This window comes from Bos grunniens, chromosome 23 (assembly GCF_055505025.1).
Source record: "Bos grunniens cultivar Pamir isolate PY7600 chromosome 23, Bosgru_T2T1.0, whole genome shotgun sequence".
In the NCBI taxonomy this organism is placed as follows: domain Eukaryota; kingdom Metazoa; phylum Chordata; class Mammalia; order Artiodactyla; family Bovidae; genus Bos; species Bos grunniens.
This window is the reverse complement of record NC_141187.1, coordinates 28224937-28234248: the sequence shown is the minus strand read 5'-3', so window position 1 is coordinate 28234248 and position 9312 is coordinate 28224937.

The following is a 9312-nucleotide window of genomic DNA, read 5'->3' as shown; positions in this document are numbered from 1 at the left end:
GAACCATAGCCTTGACAGGACGGACCTTTGTTGGCAAAGTAATGTCTCTGATTTTCAATATGCTATCTAGGTTGGACATAACTTTCTTTCCAAGGAGTAAGCATCTTTTAATTTCATGGCTGAAGTCACCATCTGCAGTGATTTTGGAGCCCAGAAAAATAAAGTCTGACACTGTTTCCACTGTTTCCCAATCTATTTCCCATGAAGTGATGGGACCGGATGCCATGAGCTTCGTTTTCTGAATGTTGAGCTTTAAGCCAACTTTTTCACTCTCCACTTTCACTTTCATCAAGGGGATTTTTAGTTCCTCTTAACTTTCTGCCATAAGGGTGGTATCATCTGCATATCTGAAGTTATTGATATTTCTCCCAGCAATCTTGATTCCAGCTTGTGTTTCTTCCAGTCTAGCGTTTCTCATGATGTACTCTGCATATAAGTTAAATAAACAGGGTGACAATATACAGCCTTGACGTACTCCTTTTCCTATTTGGAACCAGTCTGTTGTTCTATGTCCAGTTCTAACTGTTGCTTCCTGACCTGCATTCAGAGTTCTCAAGAGGCAGGTCAGGTGGTCTGGTATTCCCATCTCTTTCAGAATTTCCCACAGTTTATTGTGATCCACACAGTGAAAGGCTTTGGCACATTCAATAAAGCAGAAATAGATGCTTTTCTGGAACTCTCTTGCTTTTTCCATGATCCAGCAGATGTTGGCAAGTTAATCTCTGGTTCCTCTTCCTTTTCTAAAACCAGCTTGAACATCAGGAATTTCACGGATCACATATTGCTGAAGCCTGGCTTGGAGAATTTTGAGCATTACCTTACTAGCTTGTGAGATGAGTGCAATTGTGCGGTAGTTTGAGCATTCTTTGGCATTGCCTTTCTTTGGGATTGGAATGAACACTGACCTTTTCCAGTCCTGTGGCCACTGCTGAGTTTTCCAAATTTGCTGGCATATTGAGAGCAGCACTTTCACAGCATCATCTTTCAGGATTTGACATAGCTCAACTGGAATTCCATCACTTCCACTAGCTTTGTTCGTAGTGATGCTTTCTAAGGCCCACTTGACTTCACATTCCAGGATGTCTGGCTCTAGGTCAGTGATCACACCATAGTGAATATCTGGGACATGAAGATCTTTTTTGTATAGTTCTTCTGTGTATTCTTTTAACTCATGGGTAAGTGAAATTATCTGAAGGCAATCACATGGGTGCTGAATCCAGGAGAGAGGAAGAAATGGGTTCTCTGAGAGAGTTTTTGCTTCTCAGCAACCATGCTTTTAGTGTGCCACCTCCTCTCTGAGAGAAAATATCTAAACACACATATATGAACATTATAAAGAAGCTGCAACAAAGCTCTTCTTCTAATAGTTTTTTTCTGCAACATTTTTGTCACATCCATTCCATAATTAAAGAGGTAGATTTCTAAAATCTATTCCATTGAACATATCACTACAATTTAAAGAACATCATTTGATATCTAGAGATACGAAGGTTTAAATAATTCTTGTGTTATGATACTGAAAAGTGTTTCAGAAAAATCTTAGAGCTAGCCTTAGACTTTTGAGGCATGTTATTAATGAGATTTCCTAGAGTAACAAAATGTATATATACATATATATACATGCACACCGCCCCCCCCCCCCCCACCCCAAACACACACACAGAGAAACAGCAAGGACCTAACAGAAGCAGAGACATCACTTTGCCAACCAAGGTCTGTACAGTCAAAGCTTTGGTTTTTCTAGTAGTCATGTATAGATGTGAGAGTTGGACTATAAAGAAGGCTGAAAGTGTTACTCTTCAGTCATGTCCAATTCTTTGTGACCCATGGACTGAAGCCTGCCAGGCTCCTATGTCCATGTAATTCTCCAGGCAAGAATACTGGGGTGGGTTGCTATTCCCTTTTCCAGGGGATCTTCCTGACACAGGGATCAATCCCAAGGCCTCCTGCATTGCAGGAAGATTCTTTACTGTCTGAGCCACCAGTAGGCTCTTCTAAAGAAGGTTGAGTGCTGAAGAATTGATGCTTTCAAACTGTGGTTCTGGAGAAGATTCTTGAGAGTCCCTTGGACTACAGGGAGATCAACCCAGTCAATCCTAAAGGAAATCAACCCTGAATGTTCATTGGAGAGACTGCTGCTGAAGGTGAAGCTCCAATAATTTGGCAACTTGATGCAAAGAGCCCACTCATTGGAAAAGATCCTAATGCTGGGAAAGATTGAAGGCAGGAGGAGAAGGGGATAACAGAGGATGAGATCATTGGTTGGCATCACTGACTCATTGGACATGAGTTTGAGCAAACTCTGGGAGATGGTGAAGGACACGGAAGCCTGGCATGCTGAAGGCCATGGGATCACAAAGTGTTGGACATAACTTAGAAAGTGAACAACAAGTTAAGGCAACTTGACCTTAACATTTTACATTACTACTTTTTAATCCCCTTTGGGGTTGAGAAGGCTGGTGAAAACAATTTTTAAAATTGCTTGTGTCATATTTGGGTTTGTAGTTCATAAGATTTGGAAGATCAAAGCAATACATTTTTGCCATTCTGATTTAAACTAAAAAGTATAAGTGAGATCATGTGATATATTTATATTTCTGGCTTATTTCCACTTAGTAAAATGTCATCTAGGTTTATACATGTTATTGTAAATGACAATTTCTTTCTTTTTTAGAAAGAAATAATATTCTACAATATTCTATATTACAATAGAATACAATAATATTCTATAGTATTCTATATATCTATTCTTGATATATACATTCCGTATATTTATGTGTTCTTTTATTGCTTAGCACAGAAGTTGTTTTCATATCTTTGCTTTTGTGAATAATGCTGCAGTGAACACAGGAGTGTAGATATCTCTTTGAGATACTGATTATATTTGCTTTGGATTTATATCCAGAGGTAAGATTGCTGGATCATATGGTAATTTTAGTTATAATTTTTGAAGGAATTACATAGCATTTTCCACAATAACTGTATCAGTTTATATTCTTAGCAACAGTGTTCCCTTTTCTCCACATCCTTGCCAAACTTTTCCGTTTTTTTCTTTTTGAATTTCTTGTCTTTTTGATAAAGCTGTTCAGCAGCTCTGATGGTGTTAGTTGCTCAGTGGTGTCTGACTCTGCGATCCCATGGACTGTAGCCCACCAGGCTCCTCTGTCCATGGATTTCTCCAGGCAAGAATACTGTAGTGGGTAGCCATTCCCTTCTGCAGGATTCTTTCCGACCCAGGGATTGAACTTGGGTCTCACACATTTCGAGCAGGTTCCATACTGTCTGAGTCACCAGGGAAGTCCCTTCAGCAGCTATCAGGTGATAGTTTATTGTGGCTTTCATTTGCATTTCCCGGAAGCTGAGCGGCAAAGAATTGATGCTTTTGAACTGTGGTGTTGAAGAAGACTCTTGAGAGTCCCTTGGACTGCAAGGAGATCCAACCAGTCCATCCCAAAGGATATCAGTCTTGAATATTCATTGGAAGGACAGATGTTGAAGCTGAAACTCCAATACTTTGGCCACCTGATGCGAAGAACTGACTCATTGGAAAAGACCCTGATGCTGGGAAAGATTGAAAGTGGGAGGAGAAGGGGATGAGATGGTGGGTTGGTATCGCTCACTCAACGGACATGAGTCTGAGTGAACTCCGAGAGTTGGTGATGGACAGGGAGGCCTGGCATGCTGCAGTCCATGGGGTTGCAAAGATTCGGACACGACTGAGTGACTGAATTGAACTGAACTGATGAGTAGTGATTTGGAACATTTTAAAAAATTTGTTTTACAAACCTATTGGCCATTTGTATGTCTTTTTGGAGAAATGTTTATTCAATATTTTTGTCCATTTTTAATTGACTTATTTGGTTTTTGCTGTTTTGAGTAAAATAGTTTTTTGGTTTTTGCCATTTTGAGTTATTTGGTTTTTGCTATGGAGTTGAATTCTTTATATAGTTTGGATATTAACCCTTTCAGATACATGGTTTGTGAATATTTTCTTCTATTCTCTAGGTTGTCTCTTTACTTTGTTGGTCATTTCCCTTGCTGTGCAGAAGCTTTTGGTGAAATCCCATTGGTCTGTTTTCAAAAAATTTTTATTGCCTGTGCTGTTGGAGTCATATAAAAAATATGCCCAGACTAATGTCAAAGAGATTTTTCTCTAGGTTTTCTTCTAATAGTTTTAAGTCTGAAATTCAAGTCTTTAATCCATTTTGAGTTTTGGTATAAGTTTGAAAGAAAATTTCCATTTATTCTTCTATTTTATGTTATTGATGTCACAATTTACCTGTTTTTGCATTGCATATCTATTAACAAATTATTATTTTTTAATTCATTTTTAATCGGAGGCTAATTGCATCACAATATTGTGTTGGTTTCTGCTGTACAACAATGTGAATCAGCTATAAGTATACACATATCCCCTGCCTCTTGAGCCTCCCTCCTAGCCCCTATCCCACCCCTCTAGTTCATCACAGAGCACAGGGCTGAGCTCCCTGTGTTATACAGCAGTTTCCCACTAGCTATCTGTTTGTTTCTTTATTTGTTTTAAACAGTTTTGTCTTTTAACTTTTTTAAAACTAGAGTTAAAAGTGATTTATGTACCGTTTATGTAAAAGTGATTTATGTACCGTTGCAATATCACAGTATTCTGAATTTGATTGCATAACTTCACCAGTGAGCTTCATATTTTCAAATGTTATGTTACTAATTAATATCCTTTCATTTCACCTTGAAAAACTTCATTTAACATTTCTTGTAAAGCAGGTTTAGTGGTTATGCGTCAGCTTTTTGGTCTGCAAACTTTTTCTTTCTTTTTCATTTTTGGAGTTTAGTTTTGGAGATATAATATACTTGGTGGGCAGTTATTTTTCTTTCAGTAGTTTGAGTATATCACCCAAGTTTCTTCTGACCTACAAAGTTTCTTCTGAGAAATCCATTGATAGCTTTATGAGGGTATTCTTGCATATGGGTTTCTCTCTTCTCTTGATTCTTTCAAAATTCTCTATTTTCTTTGTACTTTTACTATGAAATATTTAAGAAAAATTAATGCCACCTGATATGAAGAGCTGACTCATTTGAAAAGACCCTGATGCTGGGAAAGATTGAGGGCAGGAGGAGAAGGGGACGACAGAGGATGAGATGGTTGGATGGGATCACCGACTCAATGGACATGGGTTTGGGTAGATTCTGGCAGTTGGTGAAGGACAGGGAGGCCTGGCGTGCTGTGGTTCACAGGTTTGCAAAGAGTTGGACACAACTGAGCGACTGAACTGAACTGAACTGAATGCCAAACTTTCTCAAATTCTTTCAAAAAGGAAGGGGAGAGGAAACTTTCAAGCTCATTTTATGAGGCCAGCATCACCCTAATTCCAAAACCACAGAAGAAAAGAAATCTAATACAAAAACCACAAGAAAAGAAATTTATAAGCCAATATACCAGCCACAAAAAGACAAACACAGCATGATTCCACATAAATCTAGTAGCTACAACAGTCAAATTCATAGAATACAAATGTGAAGTGAGGATTGTCAAGGGCCAGGCTGATGGTCAAATAGGAAATTATTAATGAATGGGCTTGAAGTTTCAGTTAAGTAAGAGAAGTAAATTCTAGAGATTTTCTGTACAGCATTGTATCTATAATAAACAACATTGCATTGTACACATAAACTTTTATTATATCTCACATAAGTGTTCTTAGCTCAATACAAGGAAATTATTGAATTATAGTTTGCTCAAATTTCCCGTGGCCATTTTATTTCTACAGGGAAACCTCCACTCAAAAATTTTCGTCAGCTTAATACTCAGTATTGATACTATGAACCCATGTCTTCAAAAAAACAGAGATGAAAAATGAGAGTTCATTCCCCCCATAATTTGTCAATTAGTACTTTTTCCCATTTCCTCAGTTTTTACCTTTTACTGATGTTACTCACTGAGAACAAAAGATTATTTATTACCTAATATTCCTTCTAATAGAAGGTAATTAATTCTACACATCTGCAATAAGAGGTAAAATAAACTTTACTTAATTTGTATAGTGGTTTAAAAAGCAAATTCTCTGAGATTTTAGACAAAGTGCATATTTCCTCCACTTAAAAATTCCAGAAATTCAGAAGTGTATAATTAATGGAATTCATTATCAAATATGGTTCATGTATGTCTATTTTTTAACAGAGAACAACTTGTAGCATGAATAATTTAAATGCCATAGTGTTTAATTGCAAATGGAAACAACTTTGTTGACTTCAGTTGGAGTGAGAAAAAATAAGGCACAATAATGTAAATTTAAGTCATACAGCATATAAGGAACATGTTGTTTCAAGGACACTAAAACAACAAGGAACAAGGAAACATGGACAGAAGATCCAAAGACTATGTGCACAGTGTAAAATGGCTAACGGAACTTACCATTTTCTACTGCTACCACATCTGAAAAACATAGAGAAATATTAATTTATTTAGTTGATTATTCAATCAGAATAATCATAGGTTGTTGTCAGTGTCATACTTTCTGAAAAAAATATAGATGGGATTTTACTCAAACCCAGGATCAGGGAACTAATTGAAAATGACCTTCTCTGATGGCTTTTATAGATATTTTCTTAGGAATGATTATGGGAAAACGAATAAACTTTAGAGAGGAAATATGCACTCCTCTCTCAGGATAGTTGAAAGAATATAATGTGCCCAGATAGGGACATATCAACTTAGAATTAAACAGATTGTAAAGGAGAAAATTTTGGAGCTTTTATCCAGAAAATGACCCTGATGATCGTGGCAGTGGATCCTTTAATCTGTTTCTCAACAACCTGATCATGAAGATACAGAATACTTGTGAAGCACAAAGTGAAGATAATAAACAAAAGGAAAGAGAATGAAGGAAGGGAAGAGAAAGGGAGAAGGGGAAAGAATGAAACAGAACATGGAGTAGACCTGAAAGTAGAAACATAGTATGACATGTTGGAAACGAAATAGGAATAAGAGAAAGTAAAAGGCAAAAGAAACAAAATGAGAGAGTGGAAACGGGAAAAAAAATCTCTAACAGGCAAAGTAGCAGAGTGCTTGAAGAACAAACATTACCAGGTGTTTGCAAAAGTTGAGCTGAAAAATAAAATGGAAAGTACCATATCAATGATGTGGAAAACAGATTAAAATCTGCTTGCACAAGGGTAAATGTTTGTCTAGTCAAGGCTATGGTTTTTGCAGTAGTCTTGTATTGATGTGAGAGTTGTGGGCTATAAAGAAAGCTGAGTGCTGAAGAATTGATGCTTTTGAACTGTGGTGTTGGAGAAGACTCTTGAGAATCCCTTGGGCTGCAAGGAGATCCCACCAGTCCATCCTAAAGGAAATCAGTCCTGAATATTCATTGGAAGGACAGATGTTGAAGCTGAAACTCCAGTAGTTTGGCCACCTGCTAGGAAGAGCTGACTCATTAAAAAAGACCCTGATGCTGGGAAAGATTGAAGAGGGGAAGAGAAGGGGATGACAATGGATGAGTTGGTTGGATGACATCACTGACTGTGTGGGCATGAGTTTGAGTAATCGCCAAGAGTTGGTGATGGACAGGGAAGCCTGGTGTGCTGCAGTCCATGAGGTTGCAAAGAGTTGGAAACGAGTCACTGAACCCAACTGAACTGGGTTGCTTCCATGTCTTGGCTATTGTAAGTAGTGCTACCATGAACATTGGGGTACATGGAACTTTTCAAATTAGAATTTTTTTCTTTTCCAGTTATCCCAAGAATGGGGTTGCTGGATCATATGACAACTCTATATTTATGTTTTTAAGGAAAATCCATACTGTTTCAATAGTGGTTGCTACAGTTTACATTCTCACTAACAGTGCATGAGGTTTCCTTTTCTCCAGCCTCTCTCCAACATTTATTATCTGTAGACTTGTTGATGATGGCCTTTCAGACAAGTGTGAGGTGATACCTCACTATAGCTTTCATTTGTATTTCCTTTAATAATTAGCAATATTGAGCATCTTTTCTTGTTCCTTTTTGGCCATTAGTATATCTTCTTTGGATAAATATCTATTTAGGTCCTATGCCTACTTTTTTTCTTATTCCCATTTTTTGATTGCTGTGACCTTTTCCACAAAACTAGGAAAAAATAATCCTAAAATGTTTATAGACCCACAAAAGACCCAGAATTGCCAGAGCAATACTGAAGCAAAAGAACAAAGCTGGAAGCATAGGCCTTCCATAACAGAGACAATACTACAATGCTACAGTAATCAAAACAGTATGGTATTGGCAGAAAAACAGACATATGGATCAATGGAAGAGAATAGAGAACCCAGAAAGAAACCCATATGCCTAAGAACCCAGAAATAAACCCATGTGCCTATAGTCAGTTAATCTTTGATAAAACAAGGAAGCATATACAATAGAGAAAAGACAGCCTTTTTGGAAAGCTACACAGTCACGTGTAAATCAGTTATGTTAGAACATACCCTAACAGCATACACAAAAAGAAAATCCAAATGCCTAAAATACTTAAATATAAGACTTGACACCATAAAACTCCTAGAAAAGAGCATAGGCAAAACATTCTTGACATAAATGATAGCAATATTTTCTTAGATCAGTTTCCTAAGACAAATAAATAGGGATTTTAACAATAAGTGTGTACCATCAAGAGCACTGTTGCTTAGTTGCTAAGTCGTGTCTGACTCTTTTATGACCCCATGGGCAGTAGCCCATCAGTCTCCTCTGCCCATGAGATTTTCCAGGCAAGAATACTGAAGTGGGTTGCCATTTCCTTCTCCAGGGATCTTTCCAACCCAGGGATCGAACACATTTCTCCTAATTGGTAGTCAGATTCTTTACTGTGGAGCCGCAAGAGAATCTCCAGAAGGAAATAAAGTAAAAATAAACAAATAGATGCATGCATGCTCAGTTGCTCAATCATGTCTGACTCTTTGTGACCTCATGGGCTACAGCCTGCCAGGCTCCTTTTTTCATAGGATTACCCCAGCAAGAATATTGGAGTAGGTTGCCATTTCCTCCTCCAAGGGATCTTCCTGACCCAGGGATCCAACCTGTATCTCCCTAATCAAAATTATAAGCTTTTGCACAGCAAGATCAGATCAGTCGCTCAGCTGCATCCGACTCTTTGTGACCCCATGAATCGCAGCATGCCAGGCCTCCCTGTCCATCACCAACTCCTGGAGTTCACTGAGACTCACATCCATCGAGTCAGCGATGCCATCCAGCCATCTCATCCTCTGTCGTCCCCTTCTCCTCTTGCCCCCAATCCCTCCCAGCATCAGGGTCTTTTCCAATGAGTCAAGTCTTCGCATGAGGTGGCCAAAG